Below are 22,734 nucleotides of genomic sequence, written 5' to 3'. Positions count from 1 at the left end.
GCCTTACACCATTAAAATACAGAGATACGTTTTGCCTCCCTCCAGTTTGGCTTTCCTTAACTACAGTCAGTGCCTTAGAGGCAGTAGTGTCTAAATGGTACAAAGCATTCTACTACCACCAGTTTGAATCTTTGTCTATAAGAACAAGCATCACATTCTTGCTTGCTAATGCTCTGTGTATGTGCATGTTCAACTTCTCTTCATAAAACACATTCATGCGCTATTACTGTCTATAACAAGGTACAGTGCTGACATGACAGATTCATGTTCCCAGCTGTGACATAAGGGCTCTTTGACAATGCCATAGTGAAAGGCCTATTAAGAACACATGCACTGGACAATGCATCTGATGCAGTTAAATGCTATAAAAGATTTTCCAGGTGTTAATGAGCTGCATGGTTAGAATGAAAATGAGATATATCTGGGGAACTGGAAATTCTCAAGAAAAAGAACTCTGACTCTCAGAGAAATAGACAAGCAGTGCTTTATGTATATCACTGGCCAAACTCTGCACCTGACCTTATGAGGTGATGAGCAACCCTGACTATTCAGTAGAGAAACTGTTCATTCAGGATGGATTGCATGGGAAAAAACAGACATTAGTGTAATCATTCAAATTAATATATACTCTCAGTTTAGCTTTATTTGAAGAAATAGAACCCCCCCCCCAGCCATTCTATTTCATTTATTTGTATTTTTTGCTTTATTTATGCACTCTCTCTGATTGGATGATAGATTCAGTCTGAGCCAGTACAAATGGGTGCCTGTAATTCAATCCACAGTAAAGTGCTGCTATTTGTGGTTTAAACTTTGAACAGGGAGAAACAAAAGCGCCTCCCTATTTTGAAAGATCATTTAACTCTTTCAAACTAGCCTGAGGGATTTAGACACATATATCCCATTATGAATAGTGAAAGATGTGTATCAAAACTACAAAGACTACTTGGAAAATTTAAACTGCTTGTCTTAAAAGAGTATGGGTATACATTATTGTGTGTGTGTGTTTACATGTATGTATTTTTGTATTGTTAACCTAGCTAAAAAAAAAGTACATTTCTTAATCATGTCTATTTTATTTGTAGAGACAGTAGGAGATTTGAGATCTGAAGTTTTGTTCTATCTACAAATGCCAGGTTCACTGTGGGAAGGCTGCAATGCAGATTTCTCCATGCTGTTGTGACCACAACCCGAGCGTTATTCTGACATACAATTTTGTCTAAGGAAAAAAAAGATATTTCAGTCTTCATGTTAATTCTTTGTTTTCCTTTGAGAAAAAGCTCCCAGTTATTGCCAGTGAACAATACTTACATAGACTGTCCTCTAGGAAATGAACTAAGACCATCCGCTTCATTTCCTTTAGTGGATAAATCTATACTTGTTTTATCTTTTAGTTACAACCTAAGACCAAGTCCCTCCAGAGATTCCCTCATTTGAGTTAGTCTGAAGGACTAGGTTACCCGTATTTGATTTTAAAAGGCTAAATGAAGATTACAAGCCAACACAAATTCCATAGTACATTGGCACAGATTCTTCAAATGACAGCCTTAAGGGTTAAAATTCTGCTGTCTTGCCAGGTGTTCTGTGCAAATGTTGCAATCGTACAATGTAGTATCTGACCGTTTAACCATATGTCAAACAAACTTTGCTATGACAACCAGATGTAGGCATTGCCATGGAATGAAATTATCATTTTATTAATTACCCTTTAATTAGTTGATACAGCAGAGAACATGCAGTAATTTAGTCATAATTGGCCTGACTTAGACTGAATACTTACAGGGATGGAATCTGTTTGTGAGACTACTTGTTATGAATAACAATTATGTCTGTGACAATGCAATTTTATTATGAAGATGTACCGTGCATTTCAAACAACTCTTACATACAAGACTATTCAGCATCTATCTACAACTAGATGACTAATGCTTTCCCTACATGAAACTGTATAAACTTCTACATGTATTGGAATACATATAACTAAGCTAGAATGCTGTTTCGTAACTCTTGAAGGCATGCCTCCCACATCTTTTATTACATAAATCAGCATTCATTCTCTACGACTTTGCATTTATTACACATAGGAAGAACATATTATACCTCTTCCCAAAATGTGCTAGATTATTACTGATATTCACTCCTGTCTCCAAAAATGATTCTGGAACTGAACACAGCACTCATCTAAAGATGGACCAGAGGTGTGTTTATAAAATGTTCCCTGATGGAATATCAAAAGTTGTGAGGTTAGCAGTGCCTTTGATATTTTTCACTATGCTTTTTGACCTGATGGTAGGGGCTAATTGAGTAGAATGTTCTTGGGTTTCTCAAACTGGACTGATCCAGACAGAACTAGCAATGTTGCCGTCCAGATGAGCAGTTTGCCTTGAAGATTTTTCTCTCAACATGGACTGCAGTTAAAGCAGAAATAAGTAATTTTTTTCTGTAGTACAGTATGTACCATTGTAGTGTGGCAATGCATCTTTGACAACTTAATTAGAACATCTATGAAGTACATTTTAACTCTGCCTCTTTCATATCCAATTATTTCTCTGGGGCAAATTTTGCACCGCTCATTCAGTCCTTCCTCAAAGAGCTGGAATAAAAACTGCCAAATTTTATTCAGTTATTTACAGTCCTAGAGCTTTAGCAAATATCTTGTTTTCTCCCACTTGCTTCCCACCACTGCAAAATCTCACAAAGAGTAACTCAAAAACTTAGGCAAACTCAGAAAATATAATAGTATCCTTTTAAAAGCTAAGAAATCGCTCTCATCTTGCCTTCCTGGCTGCTCTCCGATTCCCATATGTTTTATGATGAAGTTTATACTGACTGTGGTTCTGTTTAAATACTGTCCAATTCCAAATCTTCTTTTTTAATTTAGTAATGTACAATGGATACCATACAAACTCTATGCGCCAAATTTATCCCTGATGTAATTTCTTTGAAGATAGCAGAGTGATATCAAGGATTAATTACTTTCCTTTACAACCTCACACTTCAAATCATCCTGTTCCTTGCTCAAATGATTATAGACTTCTTCAAAAGCTTTCTTTAACACTGAATTCTTAAATAGATCACTACTATGGTTCCTGAGTATTATATTTCCTGTTATACATTACATTTTGATAAGACTTTATAACCAGTTTTCACCTACAGTGCCATCTTTTAGTAAATATCAGTAAGTTATCATGACTACCTTTAGCATTAGCAAACATGGGGTTTCCCGTTATGTCCTAAGAAACAGCTAACACAGTATATAGTAAGAGGTTAATTTAATCAGATTTCCATGAAAGTCATCACTGTGAGCAACTTATTTTGAACCAGGGCATAATTACAATGCTAGAAACTCAAAGCAGTTTACTGTTAAAATCTTGCATGCCTTTTTGAAAAGTGTTAGAGCAGCACAAAAGCTGGCACCATTAGCGTTCATCCCTGCTGAGCTGGCAATAAAGTGTACACATAAGAAAAATGCATTAATTGGTATTAGTCAATCTAGTTAAGATGCTCATTCTCCATGCATTTTCAGATTTTGTTTTCATAAAAAGGGAATTAAAAAAAAAATCTCATCACTTGATTGCATCCAGCACAAAACCAAGGACAATGACAACAAAGGCATACCCAGACTGCAATTTTACAGCGATGTTCTCTTTTTGAAAGCTAAGGACCCATGTGCTTTCCCTTGAAAGTACTGTAGAAGTGGGAAAAGTGATACATTTCGCCTGTTGCTGTTTTCTTTCTCTCTTTTTTTGGGGCTGGGAGACGAAGGGGGGGGGACTGTGCACTAGTGATTACTGCACTTTAAGATCAGAATGAACAATTAACTGCCTAATTATTCCAGTCACACCAACCCACAATGAAATCTTTATTCAGTGTTTACAGCAATCTTTGGCAGAGACTGTCTTGCTGTTTTTAAACTAAGAAGAACTGCACCCTTTGGCTCCTCTCAGCATCAGCTGCCTTGGTTTCAGCACTGGGTGCCAATAATCAGCCTGCTTTTTTCTTTTTTTTTTCGTCCAAAGTGGCTATTTTTTTTTAAGGGTGAAAAGACCTATTCTCATCAACTCCCCATATAGTCTGGCTGATTTATGTTCCAACCACTGGGTCTCTTCCTTCCGTATCTTTTAAACATTTATTTTCTGTTACCTCAGTCCCTGCCCCCCCCCCCCTTCCCTCCTCACCTCCTTTACCAACGCCAGGCAGAGCCCAATGAAAGCCCCAAGCAACTCTGCTGGATGGGAAGGCTGCTGCAGATCAGATACACAAGAAAGAAGGCAAAACTTCTTTCACAAGTAGCCAAGACAAAGTGAAAACAAATGGGGGAAGAACGAAGGGGGCAATATGTGTATGTATATATGTATGTGTATGTATGCATGATGCAATGCATATGTGTGCATATGTATATGTATGTGTATGTCTGTGCATATGGATGTGTATGTATGCATATGTATGTGTGTGTATGTATATGGGTAGGTGCATGTGTGTATGTATGAGTATGTATGCATATGAACATGTGTGTATGTGCATATATGTGCATATGTATATGTATTACATGGGTATGCATATGTGTGTGTATGTGTGTGCATGTGTATATGTATGTGTGTGCGCATGTAAGTGCATATGTGTGTATGTATGCATACATATGGATGTATGTGTATATGTGTCTGCATGTGGGTATGTGTATGTGTGTGCGTGGGTGTATGTGCATGTGTATGCGTACATGTACAGGGACATGCATCTATATGCATGTATGTGTGGCTGTGTGGAGGCATGCATATGTACAGATGTGTGTGTGTATGTATGTATGTACGTGTGTGTAGGTGTGCGTTTATATATGCCTGTGTATGTGTGCACAGACATGCATATATGTGTGTGCATACATGCGTGTGTGTGCATGCACGCATACGTACAGATGTGTGCATGTATGTGCATAGGTGTGTGCATGTGTGTGTTTATATCTGTGTACGTGTGCACAGACGTGCATAGATGTGCGCACGTGTGTGGGCACGCATATGTCCGGATGTGTGTGTGCACCCGTGTGCCTATAAATCTGTGTACGTGCGCACAGACGTGCATGCATGCGCGTGTGTGTGTACGCACGCCTATGTCCGGATGCGTGTGTGTGCATGCACGTGTGTGCCTGGATGTGCGTGCACATGCGGGCGGACGCACCTGTGCGTGCCCGCGTGCCCGGGGCACTTCCTTGCGCGCAGGGCAGGGCAGGGCAGGGCCCCGGGCCCCGTCGCCGCCCGCCCCGCCCCGCCCCGGCCGGGGCAGCCCCCCGGCGCCGGCCGTGCCGCCGTTACCTTGCAGGGTGGCCGGAGCTCCCCGGCGGCGGCTGCCCGTCCTCCGCGCTGGATGTGCCCCGCTCCGGCCGCCTTCGGGGCCCGCCCCGCCGAGAGGGCAGCGCCGCGCGCCTTCCTTCCCCGCCCTCGCCCTCGCCCTCCCGCCGGGCCCCTCTGCCCTCGGGCAGGCTCCGCCGGCGCCGGCCGGGAGCTGCTCCAGCTCCGGCTCCTCTCTAGTTTGTTGCAGGGACCGTCCTCCTCCTCCCTCGCTCCTTCCCTAGTGCAAGTGGCTGCCGCCTGCCTGTGCCACTGGTCCTCCTTCCCCTGCTCATGAATATTCTGACACAGAGGCGAAGTCAATGGAATTAGCCGATTGGTGCCGGGCATGGGCGCTCCTTGCCTTCTTCCTCAGGAGCCGGCTGCAAAGCCACCCCAGGAAAGCCCTGAGTGGCAGGGGGCACCCTCAAGCCATGCCCCAGGCTGGGGCTTGCCCGCACCAGCTGGCCCTGGCCAGGGGAGAAGCAGCTGGGGGCACTGGTTGGGCCATCTACCTGGGGCTGGCCCTGCCTAGAGCAGGGGCTGGGATGACATGACCTCCTGAGGATCCTTGTCATACTAGAAGCCTATGATGTGAAATGCTGTGGGACAGGATGATCCCTATCACACTAGATATCTAGAAATCCTTTGCAACAAGAGCTTCAGGAGATGCACCCTCCAGATGGGCCAGCTGCTGAAATGCTAGCCTGAAAATACACCTGGTGGGAGGGGGGCCAAGCTAATAGAAAGACCAGAATCAAAAACCCCAGCTGATTTCTCTGAGAAGGCTCCACTCCCAATCGCTCGCAGGCTGAGCCTGCAGGCAGGGACAGCGGTGCAAAGGTTATGCTGGCTGGCGGGTGAGGTGGCAGGGCAATGTTAGCAAAATCGTTCTATCACAATCCAGCTGAAGAGGACTGGAGTGCCCATGAATGCTCCCTCTGCGACTGACAGCTCTGACAATGGAAAGGAGCTGTTTAGCCGCACAACTACAGGAGAGGCAGCAGCAGCTGCAGCAAGCCAGCCTGCCACACTGCCTACCAACTTGCTTTGATCCTGACCAGCAGTCAGCACCTCGAGGTTCCTACTCCCTTCCCATTCTCACCTTCTGCAGGCACTGGATTAAGGCCACTGATTAATTCCAACTTTGGTGATGCGCATAGGAGAGAGATGAAGACCAGCAGGTACTAGAGGGTAACTCATTTCAGATAGGTCCAAACAGCTCTTACCTCTGGTAGTAACTTCTGGTCCCTGCCAGCACAGCACCCAATTCAGCTCTGAGATGAAGTTTCAAAACCAGACCACTGTAGTAGCTATTGGGGTGGAAGATTCTGAAGCTCCTACTCCTTTTCCTGTGGCATCTAGTTTCAAATGAAAGCAGATGATATTTTCAAGTCTTTGATTTGCATTGGTAAGTACTCACAGAAGTAAGGTTACACTGCCTAGGATGGCCACAAATTCCCCATAAATATTCATCACAAGGTAGTTGTTTCAAGATAAAAAACTGAAACAAAGCAGGATAAAATAAAGACTCTTACATTGCCTATTTGGAAGCCTGGAGTTTCTGGATATAATGCTCAATACAACTGCTAAATTACAGATGTGATAAAACACAGATATGCTGATACACACTATTACTTTTTCCAGATTTCCTTTTTTTGTATGCCACCTCTGCAAGTCCTCACATTAATCAACAACTTTTAGTGAAACATTCCCTGAGAGGCTGAATTAGCTCTGTGGTTGCTATTGTCTGTCAAAGACTAGGTGTCTCAGTACCTTTACTGATTCTAATAAGACAAAGCAGACTCCTCAGTCCCATTGGGGAGAATCATTTACTAAGTATGAGTACTAGTTTTCCAGAAAGTTACCAGCACAGTATCCACAGTTGCACTTTTTAATAGGAATCCCAAAGATCTATAGCTAGGCTCAAGCTTTTAAAAAAAATTATTATGTTTATATTTCTTACTGACATTTTAAAATTTACAGTATAGTACGTATTGCTTTGCATGGTGCTATATTTGCAAAGGACACATAGGCTTATTTTTAGATAACATATTAAGGATATAGATGATCAGATTTTTTTTAAGTGTAAATGCATGCCATTCCAGTAATGTGTTTGAATCTTGGTCTGAAAGTACTCTCTCTCATTTTTTTTTAAGTTGGGCTGCAGCAAGGAAAAAAAAGTCAGAATAAAATATATATGACAGCTTTAATGGAGTGGAGGCTGCAGCAAATGTACTTTGATTATTCCGTATGCCATGGCATCATGAAAATAAAATGCAGATACTGTCTATGGCTTAAGGTTATAATTTAGGATTAATATATAGTACATAAGGCTGTCCTCATATATATGACACAGAAAACCCAAGAGAATTCTGTAATATACTGTATTGAGTACTGGAGAAAAAATAACATGCACACAGTATACAAGGCTCTCAATTTCAGGTTTGCAGTACGTTATAAGTAGCCAAAAATTGTGTCTTATTAAAACAAATGTTGCTTACATATTGTAATTTGTACAATCCAACATTTGTTTGTCATCCTCTTTCATAGAAACATATCTGAGTAACGTGACTGTGCCTCTGTCTTAAAAACTATTGTGTGATATACCATGGAACAAAATGGTGCTCTTATATTTCCACAAAATAAAGAACCGAGTTGTTCACGGTGCTGAGTGCCCTCCTTTCCCAACGTAGTTCATCTGAGTTGAGAGCACACAGCAGTCCACCGAAGGTAGTTATCCACTCACTTAATCTGCCTTAAAATTAACAGTGAAATTTCAACCATTATGCCTTTTCAGGAATGATCTACAAAGAGGAAAATAAAATTGCAAATACATTCACACGCATAAGATACCCATTATGCACAGCATAAGTGAAGGTGGATATCTTTGGGAGTCCCACCTACATCTTCAAAAACAACTCCAAAAAATGACTTAAAAAAATTACTTTGACTCTCAAAACCAACATGAACCATAAAAATCAATACTTGAAAACAGGGGTTTTAGTAGGCAAAACTATGTCTAAATGTTTTTATATGAAAGGCCTGGAAATAATCTTTCCAATACTTGAAGCTTCCTGTGCCAAGAAAATATATATAATACTAAATCCATGAGAAATTGGAAAAAAAACAGTTTTAAAATTTAGAGGCTTTAGGGGAGATGAAAGAAACATTATTTTGCTATCACTGTTTGAACAAGAGAACTGTATATGCCGCAAGCTATTTATACATTCTCATACAATAAAATTTGGGAGAAACAGCATTATATATGGATATTGCTTATCTGCTTGTACACTTGTCTGTCTTCCAGGATTGAAATGAAGAATGAGTTATAGGTTATCTAAATGGCAGAGCAAAAGAAACAATAGAGGAGAAAGCTCAAAAACAACTAGTTTAAACTTTTGTGTTGTTATTTCATGTCATGCAACAGCATTTGTGACTGTCTAACTTATTCTGCACCTTTCTACCTCTAGCCCACTTTAGCCACCTCTTTTCATTATTCCTCCAGTACAAGCACTGATGTATTCTACAAGTGATAAACTACTACAGTTTTAGTTCAGAGGTGGCCGATAAGAAGTGTTCGTTCTTTGGAAACACAGACAAACACCTGAAGTTTCATTCAGTTCTAATTACATTTTTGAAGGTCAGTTTGTATTATGGAACATACCACAGTCAATGCTACAATTTTTTTTTACACAGAAAAAGCAGCTGACATTTTTTGGGGGGAAAAAATTCACTGGAATACAATTTCTTCACCCAAACAGAAAAAAACAGACTGTAACTCAAAAGAAAGCATCTTCTAAAACTATAAAGCAAAACTTGCACACAGCTTCCAAAAAGGGATACAAAGGTAACGCATATAACAAGCTCTGAGAATGAAAGGAATTTATAATGTCATAAAATAATATTTACTTTTGCAAGATGCCACTAAAATCAGTAATAGAGACAGCTTTCAAGGTACCATGTCTTCAGGCAAGATCCCAGTATCACCTGAATCCAAGAAAGCATGGAGTTCCGTATATCAGTGAATACTAAAGCTCATGAATTTTATTAAGTCCCTATTAAAAAAAATCCCTAGACATATGCAAAACAAGTTCAATGAAAGAGGAGAACATTTAATAAAACGGTATGGCATTCTATTAAACAAAGAGGCTGCCCATTGTGATAGGCATCTCTCTCTTAATGTGACCCCTTCAATTACCTTAGCAGTCCCACATGCTCATCTGTCTCTCTTGGTTTATTCCTTTAACAATATAAGCATAATTTACTTCCTCCCATCTTGAAAGAAAAAAATCATTTCCTCCTTTTGACCCCACTTGTCTCTCCATTTACTGCTTCATCTCTAAACACAAAGTGGCCTGGAGTTCTTTTGTTTCATTTCCTGCATAGGATCCAACCCCCAGTCTGTCTTCTGCCTGCTACACTCTGTGGAAACCACTGTTCCCAAGGTCACTAATGGCCTTTTACTGGTAAAAGCTCAGAACAAGTACTCGGTTTTCACCCCCCTGCCTTGCTCCTCTCTTAAAACATCTTTCCTCTATGTGCTGTGATGTTCTCCTTTCCTAGTTCTCTTAAATCCTTATTGCACTGCTGTTTAACTTGGAAAATACTCTTCCAAGTTTCTGCAGCTTTCAGTGGGGGGGAGGGGGGGCCCTATAAAGCTTTTTCCCCCCTCCATCACCACTTCTTCTCTCTCTAAACTATCTCTGGCCAATCTCATTAAAAAAACCCAACTATGGCTTTATGTTGGCAACACAGGTCTATACCAGCTGTTCGAAACAGAATTTCTGTATTCCTTTCATATATCTCCTTATGTCCAGCACAACATTTATGCAGTCAAAACTGAACTGTCAATTTTTCCCATCCACCACCAAGTTCTCACTCTTCCTTTCTTCATCGCTAGGGGCTTGCACTGAGGCTGTGTCTAAATCTTGCCACTTCTTCCTGAGCAACACCTCTAAAATCAGCCTTCTTTCATTCTCCTACAGCTGAAAATCTCATTCACATCCTCCTGCTTGGTCATGAGAAATGCCATTCTTTAAAGTCATTCAAAATATTCCTGCAAAAAAGAATCTTCTTGGGTTATCCTTTTGAGCATGCCCTTCCATCATCTCCTTTTCCCCTGCACTATGAACAATGGAATTTGTCTTTTGCCTCCACTTTTAAGGCCCTTTATGATCATTCCCTGCTCTCTCCTTCATGTTCTTTTAGTTACTGAGTCATTGACACAACTTCACTCTCTTCAAGTGATTCCATCTCTTGATTATCCAGTTTTCAGATTTCCCGATATCTTCGTGTTTTCCCCCTACCTGGGAGAATCTAGCTGTAAAAATCAACACGGACACTATATTATCCTTCTTTTAATCTCTGAAGCTTTTTTGATATGACATCTACAAAGCACTTGAACATGCTTAGGTCGCAGGAAAAATATGATAGGAAGAGATGGGATCCACCTGACGAAGAGAGGGAAGAGCATCTTCTTTGCAGACAGGCTCACTAACCTAATGAGGAAGGCTTTAAATGAGGTTCACTGGGGGATGGAGAACAAAGCTCTGAGGTAAGTGGGGAAGCAGGAGATCTGGAGGAAGCAGGAGGAGGCAGCAGGGGAGGTCTCATTCTTCCTGAGAAAGTCGGGCAATTGGCTAGTCACCTCAGGTGTCTGTACATGAATGCACAGAGACTGGGAAACAAGCAGGAACAATTGGAACTCCTTGCACAGCCAAGGAACTATGATGTGATTGAAATAACAGAGACTTGGCGGGATAGCTTGCATGACAGGAGCACTGTCATGGATGGGTACAAACGGCTCAGGAAGGACAGTCAGGGGAGAAGAGGAGGAGGAGTTGCACTTCATGTAAAGATTGCTCAGAGCTCCATTATGAACATAGAGACAGGCCTGCTGAAAGTCTTTGGGTTAAGTTTAGAGGGGAGAACAACAAGGGTGAGGTTGTGGTGAGTGTCTTTCATAGACCACCAGATGAGGAGGATGAGGTTGATAAAGATTTCTTCGGACAACTAGAGGTAGTTTTGAGATTACAGGTCTCGGGGACTTCAATCACCCTGACATTTCCTGGGACGGCAATACAGCAGTACACAGGCAATCCTGGAAGTTTTTGGAGAGCGTTGGAGAGAACATCCTGCTGCAAGTGTCGGAGAGACCAACTAGGGACCATGCTCTTTTTGACCTACTTGCTGCTCACAAACAGGAAAGAATTGGTCAGGGATGTAGAAGTGGACGACAAGTTGAGCAGCAGTGACCATGAGATGATTGAGTTCAGGTTCCTGACAAAAGGAAGAAAGGAGAGCAGCAGGGTATAGACCCTGGGGTTCAGAAAATCAGACTTTGATTCCCTCAGGGAACCAATGGGCAGGATCCCCTGAGAGGCTGGTCTGAGGAGGAAAGGGGTTCAGGAGAGCCTGTTGTATTTTGAAGAAACCTTACTGAGGGCACAGGACCAAACCATCCCAATGTGCAGGAAGAACAGCAAATGTGTCAAGTGACCAGTTTGGCTTAGTAGAGAACTCTTTAGTGTGCTAAAACACAAAAAGGAAGCTTACAAGAAGTGGAAGCTTGGACAAACAACTTGGGAGGAATATGAGAATATTCTCAGGCATGCAGGGATGCAGTCAGCAAGGCCAAAGCACAATTGCACTTGCAGCTAGCAAGGGATGTAAAGGGTAACAAGAAGGGTTTCTACAAGTATGTTAGCACCAACAGGAAAGTCAGGGAAAGTTTGGGTCCCTCACTGAATGCGGGGAGGTAACCTAGTTAGTGACAGATGATGAGGAAAAGGCTGAAGTACTCAATGCCTTTTTTACTTTGGTCTTCACAGGCAAGGTCAGTTACCAGATGATTGCACTGAGCAGCACATTTTGAGTAGAAGGTGAGCAGCCCTCAGTGGTGAAAGAACATGTTAGGGACTATTTAGAAAAGATGGACATGTACAAGTCTATGGGGCTGGATGCAATGCATCCAAGGATGCTGAGGGAGTTGGCTGATATGATTGCAGAGCCACTGGCCATTATCTTTGAAAACTCATATGGTGACTGGGTGAGGTCCCAGATGCTTGGAAACGGGCAAATATAGTGTCCATCTTTAAGAAAGGGAAGAAAGAGAATGCAGGGAATTATAGACCAGTCAGCCTCATCTCAGTCCCCAGAAAAATCATGGAGCAGTTCCTCAAGAAATCCATTCCTAAGCACTTGGAGAAGAAGAAGGTGATTAGGAACAGTCAGCATGGATTCACCAAGGGCAAGTCATGCCCGACCAACTTGATTGCCTTCTATTATAAGGTAACTGTGGGAAAGCAGTGTATGTAATATACCTTGACTTTAGTAAGGATTTTGATACCATCTCCCACAGCACTCTTGCAAGCAAGCTGAGGAAATATGGGTTGCATGAATGTACTGTAAGGTGTCAGGCTCAGTGGGTGCTAACCAAGGGCTTAATGTCTAGCTGGCAGCCAGTATCAAGTGGAGTGCCCCAGGGTTGGTCCTGGGGATGGTTTTGCTCAATATCTTCATAACAATCTGTAATTTGGGATGGGTTGCACCCTCAGCAAGTTCATGGATGACACCAAACTGGAGGCTGTAGTAGATACACTGTAGGGTAGGGGTAGGATTCCGTGACCTAGAAAAATTGGACAATTGGCCCAAAAGAAATCTCATGAGATTCAACAAGGACAAGTGCCAAGTCCTACATTTAGGATAGAAGAATCCCATGTACCACTACAGCCTGGGGACTGAATGGCTAAGCAGCAGCTCTTTAGAAAAGGACCTGGGGGTTAGAGTGGACAATAAGATGTATATGAGCCAACAGTGTGCCCCTGTTGCCAAGAAGGCTAACGGCATACTGGGCTGCATTAGTAGAAGCATTGACAACAGATTGAGGGAAGTAATTATTCCACTCTATCCTGCACTGGTGAGGCCACATCTGGAGTACTCTGTCCAGTTTGGGGCCCCCACTATAGAAAGGATGTGGACAAGTCAGAGAAAGTCTAGCAGAGAACAATGAATATGGTTCAGGGGCTGGAGAACATGTTTTATGAGGAAAGGCTGAGGGAACTGGGGTTATGTAGTCTGCAAAAGAGAAGATGGAGAGAAGATTTGATAGCAGCCTTTAACTACCTGAAGGGTAGTTAAAAGAGGATGGAGCTAGACTTTTCTCAGTGGTGGCAGATGACAGAACAAGGTACAATGGTCTCAAGTTGCAGCAAGAAAGGCTTAAGTTGGATATTAGGAAAAACTTTCTACTAGGAGGGCGGTGAAGCTCTGGAACAGGTTACCTGGAGAGGTTGTAGAATCTCCATCCTTGGAGGTTTTTAAGGACCAGCTTGACACAGTCCTGGCTGGAATGATCTAGTTGGGAATAGTTCTACTTTGAGCAGGGCGTTGGGCTAGAGGTCCCTTCCAATTGTAATTTCCAGATTCTATGATACCTGCTATTCCCTAATCACAACTCTTGTCCATTGTTACCTTGTGCTTCTACCTCAGTTTGTTCTATCTGCATTTTGGTTTATACATACACGTTAAACTCATTGTAGTAGGGGCTATCATTTGGTTATATATGTCTATAGTGACTCATAGAGTTGGCTGGGAATTTTCTAATGAAACAGTTTTTTTGTTGGAAAATGCTGAATCATCCAAACCAGAACTTTTCATGAGAAAGTGTGAGTTTGATTAAACCTTTGTGAGGGAAGGATTCTAAGCTTCAAGATGGAGTTTCTCATCAATGCTAGACATGGATCCACCCTAAAATAGCCAATAGCACTACACTTAGAAAGCTAATTGGGGATATGGAAGAAACAGCTTTAAGTTTTTGCTCAGCCGGATTCAAACCAAGGGCTTGAAGTTCAGTTTCCCACAGACAAAGTCACATTTCTAACCTCAAGGCTTTTGGCTACTCTGCTGCAGCTATTTCAGTTTCTATAACTAATCTGGTATTCATAGAATCATAGAAAAGTAGGGTTGCCAGGGACTTTCAGGGGTCATCTAGTTGCCTGCTCGAGGCAGGATCACCCCTATCCAAACCACTCCATATAAGTCCTTGTTTAATTTATTCCTAAAGCTACACAACCAGCTCTGTTGTGCAACTACAATGTATATTACTCCAACACCAGAAGCACTTTAACCTGCCACAGGTAAAGCAGGAGGACAACAGCAGTCAGTTTCTTGCTGCTGCAGTGGTTCTTAAAATGCACTTGAGAAGTCTGAGGAAGGCAACCACACCCCCTGCTACAGAAGAAGGCAGCCCCTCACCCCGCAAAACCATACCAATCTGACCATGGGGTAGAATTCCTTTCTGACCTTGAATGTAACAATCAGTTTGAGCAGAGAAGCAAGACCCGCTAACCTGGCTTGTAGTCCCAACAGGAGCATTAGTGCACCTAGTCAAAATGTTGAGCCCTGGCTGCAACCCACCCCGTGTGCCTGAGGAAAGTGAATAAAAACCCCTGATACCTGTAGCAACAGGAGGGGGACACGTTCCTTTCTGGCCCCATGTGGCAACCAGCAAAGCCCAGAAGCCTGAGAAAAACCAAGCATCCTCATTCTGCTCTGCAGTCTGGGGACAGCAAGCATAATTCACACATCACACCTTCTGCCTGGATAGCCACAACTCTTCTTTCTGTATCCCTTCCACAAATTTATCCCAGCTCCTTAAATCTTCTTTCATAAATAAGCCAATTGTGAAGCTTCATTCTCTTGCTGGTGAGCATAGTGGTCTCTGATACCCACCTGCTGTAGGCAGTGGAGTTCTTGTTATCCCCCAACAATTCATGGGTATGGGGGCTCCTGGACTTCAAACTGTTTCTCTTTACTGAGTACTCCAGGTATCCCTAACCAATGCTCCAACGTGTTCTTGAAAACCTCTACTGATTTTACAGTTTCCCTAGGCAGTCTATACTGCTGCCTCACTGTTCTAGCAGTGAAGACATTTTTCCTGACATCCTTTCTAAACCTATATTGCTGCAACTTAAAGCCGTTGGTGAACATACTGTTCTCTGCAACAATGGAGGAATGTTTTCCTTCTTCTTTATGCCAGCCCTTTAGATATTTGAAGACTGTTATGTCTCCTCTTAATCACCTTTTCTGAAAACTGCACATACCTATTCCTTTCAATGTCTCCTCATATGGCTTGCCTTCCAAGCTTTTTATTTATCATTTTTCTCACCCTTGTCTGGACCCTCTATACATTTTTCACAGCTTTTTTCAAAAAGTATAGCCTAAAACTCCAAACAGTACTCGAGAGGAGCCCTAACCAGTGGCAAGTAAAAAGACGCTGTCACTTCCCATGTCATACATGTAATGCTCCTACTGATTCCACCAGAAACTGCATTTGCCTTGTGCGCAGCTGTGTTACACTACAGACTCATATTGAGTCGGTGATTCATTAAGACTCCTAGATCCTTCTCCATACTGCTGCCATCTAGCCGTTTTGTATTTTTATTTTTAAGTATTCTTCCTGAGGTGTAGCACCTTGCGTTTGTCATTATTAAACTTCATCCTGTTAGCCATAGGCCAGCTTTCCAATCTATCAAGACCCCTTCTGAATTGTACACCTGTCTTCCAGTGTGTTTTCAGTTCTTCCCAGTTCTGTGTTGTCAGCAAATGTGCTTGAGCAACTCTCTGTTCCAGCTCCAAATAATTAACAAACACGCTGATTAGCACCAACCCAAGGACAGGCCCCTGTGGGAAACTACTCAAAATGTCCTGCCATTCTATCATGCAACCATTTACAATGACCTTTTCCTTGTGGCTATTGAGCCAATTATCTACCTTAAAGGAGTTTTGTCTAGCTTGTATTTCTCTAATTTCTTCATGAGATAATTCTGTTGGACTTTGTCAAAAGCTTTACTAAGTCCAGATACACTATATCTACTATATTTTCTTCACCCACTGGCTCTAGAGTCTCATGGTCAGGGCCACTTATCTGAGATTCAAGTCCCTGCTCCAATGAATACTGAAGTATTTATGCAAAGTAGAAGAGTTTCACCTCAGTTTACCCTATAGGCTGGTGATTAGAGCTTTAGGGCTCTTGGAATGGAAAAGTTTCCTGTGCAGAGTAGACATCCCTGAGATGATTTAGGTACTGGAAATAGTTCAGCTGTGGGAACTCCCTGCTACTGTGACTAGAGTGTTTCTGGTATAGTATGCACTTGTAGGTTTACCATGCCTTCTCAAGTCCCAGCATGAATCAGTCAAACAGAACAGAGAAATGAAACTGGTGTCCCATACCCCAGAAGAATTTTGGGTGGATGCTCTGCATCTCTCTCTGTTTGCAAATATATTTTGGGAAAAAGCTTTAAACAGTCTCAGATTCATTCCAGTTCAGAAAGGGAAGTTTTTGAAATAGTAGAAATTTTCACACTGTGCTTAATACAACATAGCCCTGAATACAAACAAAAAAATACAAAGAATAATAAGACGTAATCTGGTATTGCCTGTGTAATGGGTGACACACTGGCAATTGTTAAAGATCTGACTCTCTGTAACTCTGCCAACCCATATCTTCTGGAGAAAGTGCTAACCCACGCTTACCTGTGGGATTATACTTCACCTGTGTGTTATGCTTCCACATTATGTGGACCATGACGATGCATGGGGGTAAAAAGTGATATCAATCTTTTGAGAAATGTGGTTACCTATGGACAGTGACATGCTCAAGCTGAATCTGGGTAATACATTTACCACTAAGACAGATGTGTCAGTTGCCTAAATCAATCTGAAGCAGCCTTGGTGGATTAAAATGGGCATATCTTTATGAAGGCTTTCCCTTGCTTCACAAGTAGGACTGGACTGACTATAGTGGTTTTGGCTTGCAACAAGCATCGGAAAACTTCTTTTAATTGAGTTTTATATGGCTGTCACTTACTGAGTTTCATTGTACATTTCTGGTGTGAATAAATCAACCTCTCTTCACAGGCAAACACAGTCAAAAACACCTACATGTACCAGGTTTGAAAATGAAAACACACAATGAAATATCTTAATCTCACCAGAAACCTTAAACCAGGATGTCTCTTCTAGTTCTCCAGCAGAAGTCTCTTCCCTAGCAGATGGACACTTTTACTTTTAAATGTGTTGACTTCTTTGGAGGGATTGAGTGAAATGCAATTTCTCCCTCCCCTCTTGATGTCTGGAGGAAGGTAGGGCAGCTGGCTGCACAGTACCTTAATTTTCTGCTGTTGGAGCACCTACAAAAGCAGTCCTTATCCCACAGTTGAGAAATATCTTTAGGAGAGTGACCTGCTACCCCCATTTGAGAGATGGTACCCTCTAAACCCTGTCATTTGTCCTGCCAACAGAAGCAATGATCTTTCTTTCACTCTGTAGCCCGAAGAACCCAAAATGCACAGTGGCACTAAGAATACTACAGAATGGGCACATCTACCTGTGCCCATTTACTGTAACCAAAATTACTGTGCAGTACAGGTATGCATCTACACGTACTGCTTGTACTGCATAGTAAATATGGCAACATACGCTGACTTGAGCATAAATTTAATACTTGCATTATTTAGGTATCAAATTTATGCCCAATTAGTTACTGCACAGTAATAAATGTGTAGACACCTTACTGTGCAGTAACACTGTATGTGTGGACTGCCTTAGGACTAACTTTAGTCCCAAGGCAGTCCACACACAGAGTTAATGCAGTTTAATGCCTGCACATGTAGACACTGGCCAATTCCAACTTACTGCATGGCAATTTACTGCACAGTAAATTTAAGCCAGAACAAATGCATGTATAGACATGCCCAATGAGAACTAAGTCTAATATAAGTCTGGGCCTTGCTGAGAACTTAAAAAAAAAAATCAGGGTACAGTTTCAAGTTTGTAAGAACATATTCACACTGACCTATTTAGAAACAAACTCAAGTCATACAATCTGTGTTGGCATAATTTAAGCCTCTGCAGAGCAAAAACACAAAATCTATGTGCCATCAAAGTCCTAAAGAAGTTCACAAAATATAGCTGATACAGGACTTCAGTGACAAATAAGCCTTGCACTGGTTTCCTGTGCAGACTGTATTTCATCCTCTGTGATGGCCATACATATTTCCTCTTTGCATATATTTATGACAAGTGTTCCTGAATTTTGAAATTGCTATGTACACACCTTGTACTTGATTTTATTGCACTTATTAGGCATTTAAGTGAATTTAGGTGCCTTAATCTGATCCTATTCCACCCCATTTAAATCCCTGACAATTGTTAATGCAAAGGATGGGTGGGTCCTCCTCCTCCTTCTCACTCAGTTTCAAGGGTCAAATAATACTGTATTATAAAAGCAGATGCAATATGGAATTTCGGGGACTTGAACAAGGTGGGATATAATCCTACTTAGGTTCCTAAATCCACTTATCTGCCTAATAGGTGAAAAAGGATCTGATTACTTATCTTTGTTATCTACCATAAGTTCACAGATTCATTGATGCTAGGGCTGGAAAGGACCTCAACATATCATTGAGTCCACCCCCTGCCTAGGCAGGAAAGAGAGCTGGAGTCAGATGACCACAGCCAGATGCCTATCCAGCTTTCTCTTGAAGACCCCCAAAGTAGGGGAGAGCACCACCTCCCTTAGGAGCCTATTCCCAATTTTGGCCACCCTTACAGTGAAGAAGTTTTTCCTGATATCTAGCCTAAATTTGTTCTCTATCAGTTTGTGACCATTGTTCTTTGTTACCCCAATAGGTGCCCTAGTGAGCGGAGCATCTCCAATCCCTTCCTGTGTCCCCCTTATTAATTTGTAGGTGGCCACAAGATCACCTCTCAGCCTTCTCTTACGTAGGCTGAAGAGATCTATGTCCCTCAGTCTCTCCTCATAGGGCTTGTCCTGTAAACTCCTAACCATACCAGCAGCCCTCCTCTGGACCCTCTTGAGTCTATCAACATCCTTCTTGAAGTATGGTGCCCAAAACTGGATGCAGCACTCCAGCTGTGGTCTGACCAATGCTGTATAGAAGGGAAGAATCACCTCTTTGGTTCTATTTGTCATGCATCTGCTAATGCATGATAAAGTGCAGTTAGCCTTGCTGATGATTTCGTCACATAACAACTCATGTTCATCTTGGAATCCACTATGGCTCTGAGATCCCTTTCCATTTCTGTGCTGCTAAGAGGGTCACTTCCCAGCCAGTAGGTGTGCTGGATATTTTTGCACCCTAGGTGCAGCACTCTGCACTTGTTTTTGTTGTACTGCATCCTATTGTGTACTGCCCACTTTTTTAACCTGTCCAGGTCTGCCTGCAATCGTTCTCTACCCTTTGGAGTGTGCACTTCACCCCATAATTTAGTATCATCCACAGATTTGGACAGAGTACACTTCACACCCACATCTAAGTTATTAACTGTTATTACTGTAACATACTAGAGATAATGAAGATGCTCATTTAGTCCTCTGAGGAAAAAAACCAAACAAATAACAACACAAATGCTATTTTAAAAATGCTACATAAAAATCTTTGTAAGAATCTTGTTGGGAAACAGTTGTATTAAAAATGTTTGGATACTTTCTCTTAAATGCGCAGGCACCTGCATACATACCCCATGCATACCCATGGTTCAATCTTTAATTTAAATCTGACAACATTTCTTATGGAACACTGACTGGCAGGTTTTCAGTTTGTCAGATCTTTTAGTAAACTACTTCTGGATATCTCTACCTCCACCTGCTGTGCAAGGGATCATATTATATGCCATGACATACTTACCACAGGAGATGATGAGTATACTGCAGGTAGCACACAGGCACCAGATTGGCTAAAGGACAAAAAATTTCAAATTGCTAGCTATATCCTTGTTTGTAGGAAGGTACTGTAAGAAAAGATTCTCTTTTTCCAGTAGCCATGTGTAATTTGAATGGGGGCAGTGAAAGAAAAAGGCATAAAATAGGCTAGGGAAAAATACCAAGTACTCCTCTAACTGCCAACATTAAGGGGGAAAAGGGATACTTTTCTATTGTTCTTGTTTTTTTCTTCTCCGAAATGTTTGTGTTTGGGCTGCTTTTCCTGATTGTGCTGAAGCTGAATAATACAACACACCACACAGCTTAGCAATGATTGCCCAACACTGTTTGTGTTCTCTCTCTGAGAATTGAGCAGTGATTTTTTCTTTGAAAACATCATTTACAGCTTGCTGCAGTGATTCTACAGAGTCAATATATATCCTTAACACAAAGCAAAGAATGAAGGACATTGGAGACAGAGAGAGAGAGAGCGAGCAAAAGTATAGAACCATTAAAAGAATGAAACCCATTGCACAAGTTCATCACAAAATCCACAGATAGCAATAAAGCCCCTCCCACCTACTTTTAAACACAAAGTATAAAAAATATATGCAATACTATTTATATTTAAAGATATCTGTGGTATTGCATGTCATGACTTCCATTAACTCCTTACCAATGAAAATTATACTCTTGTCATCAAGAAAAAAAAAGTCTGCTCCATATAGTTATGCATGTCATATGTCAACCCAGAGAGGTGGTGGAATCTGTATCCTTGGAGGTTTTCAAGACCCAGCTAGGCAAAACTTTGGTTGGGATGATCTAGATGGGGATGGTCCTGCTTTGAGTAGGGGGTTGGGCTGGATGACCTCTTGCTGTCCCTACCAGTCCTAAGCTTCCATACTTCTATGATTCTATTTGCAAAATTTTGATCTGGGAACTTTTCAAATTCTTCACCTTACTTCCTCATTTTAACCATATCTGCTGGTGGATTCTGAAAATATTTAGCCAACAAATCCTTCCCCAGGTACACAGACAAAGTAATAAGTCTACACACAGCATGGGTTAGGAGAATCTGTTGGAAGAAACCTTTGCCCCAAGGCTGCCAAGCAGTTGCATCCCTTGAATCTGCAGTAGGTCCCATGGCTCCTACACCCCAGCTCTGAACGTGGGAACAACTAATAGATCAGCGTAGAGGTTGACCCACCACAAGTCCTGCACCTTCTCTTCCCTTGAAATTATTTCAGCTTCCCTGACAATGTGCTAAAAGACTTGGTCCAATCAATACTCTACAGAAGGGGTTGGCAATGTTTTTGGGTAGAGTGCCAAAACACACACAACTGCAACTTGTAAGATGTTGGCATGCCACGGTTGGATGGCAGGGGAGCTGTGAGGAGCCTGATCTTTGTTGTGACGTTGTAGTCCCAGCCCATTCCCCACTGTCCACCCTGAGGTGTGCATGCCTAGTAAAATGCCTGCACGTGCCATGCTCTGGCAGCCATGCTGGGGGTTGCCTACCCTTGCTCTACAGTATGCAGAGATGCAAACTCCTTGAGTGGACTTCAGGATTTGTGAGTAAGGAATCGTTCAGGCATAAGCAAACCAGATTCATCCTGCTACTGTCCTGTCTCAGGCAACTCTCACACATTTTCATCAGGTGTTTTGCTTGAGTCAGGCCTTTAGGAATTGGCATCACTTTTGTTAAAAATAGAATACCTTCCCTCTCTGAATCTACATCCAAAACTCAAACGGGACATTTCTGAGGTCTGGAAAGGTCTTCTCTGCTGTTCTTTTCCTTTCCTTTTAATTTTTCTATATCTTCAGACTTCCAGATTCTAGTGGTACCTTGGAATCTCCTGAACGTATTTATTCTCAAGAACTTCCAGATCAGGTTTGCACTCCCCAAGATTTTGGATAGAGTGTGGTTAGGCACCTGAATACATTTCATTTCATTTATCATCTTAACAGTTGCATTGAGATCAAAGCTCCAAATCCAGGCTGTTAAAGCTTATGCTACTGGCCAGAGGTGAGGGGGTTAGGGCGAGCGGGGGGCACAAATCTGAGAATCCCATGGGTCGGTTCACATGGTGGTTATGATTTTTGTGGAGAAATCCTTCTGGGCATTCAAAGTACCTAAATAATCCTTGCATATACAGACTGCATGCTAGGACACTATGAGAAGAGGTTTTATTTTCATTACACTCCTCCTCAATCCACACTGACAGCAAAAAATTGAACATGTCCTTAACACCAAAATAAAGGAATCTATTTTATAGAATGTCATTGTTCAAAAGCATGATCTAGACAAATTCTGGCCATATTTTATTTGAACCCATCACAATACAACATAACAAGACACTTCAATTACCTCAGCAACAAGCTACCAATACAGCTGTATCATTTCAATTTTTCATCCCTTTTCTCTGACTAATAAATTACAGTCACAATCTCAAATGCAATGAACAGAAGACTCTCAAAACAGAGAAAGCTAATGGTTACAGTCCCTACTTCAGTTCCCATGCTCACCTCTAATCAACTGCTTTGCATGTTGTACCAACTGATTAAGCATTCCTGGTTTGGTCCCTTGGAGCTGTTTTGCTGGTCAATGAAATATGAGTAATAGCTTGAACCACTTTGCTGCCAGACAGCCAGTTCTTAGCATGCACAGCTTTCATTGACATGCCTGGAATC

General features: G+C 41.9%; 1 protein-coding gene across 1 annotated transcript in view; it reads right to left on the bottom strand.

The window, feature by feature from the left end:
* Positions 1-5,391, bottom strand: part of CDH20 (cadherin 20) — a 183,735-nt gene extending 178,344 nt beyond the window's left edge. The window contains exon 1 of the mRNA XM_019542101.1: positions 5,301-5,391. The gene's annotated coding sequence lies outside the window, so the exon portion shown is untranslated. The remainder of the gene's footprint in view (positions 1-5,300) is intronic.
* Between the last annotated feature and the right edge of the window lie 17,343 nt (positions 5,392-22,734).

The sequence above is a fragment of the Crocodylus porosus genome, unplaced genomic scaffold (assembly GCF_001723895.1).
Source record: "Crocodylus porosus isolate Cpor-Errol unplaced genomic scaffold, CroPor_comp1, whole genome shotgun sequence".
In the NCBI taxonomy this organism is placed as follows: Eukaryota; Metazoa; Chordata; order Crocodylia; family Crocodylidae; genus Crocodylus; species Crocodylus porosus.
This window is presented reverse-complemented; position numbering and strand designations above follow the sequence as displayed.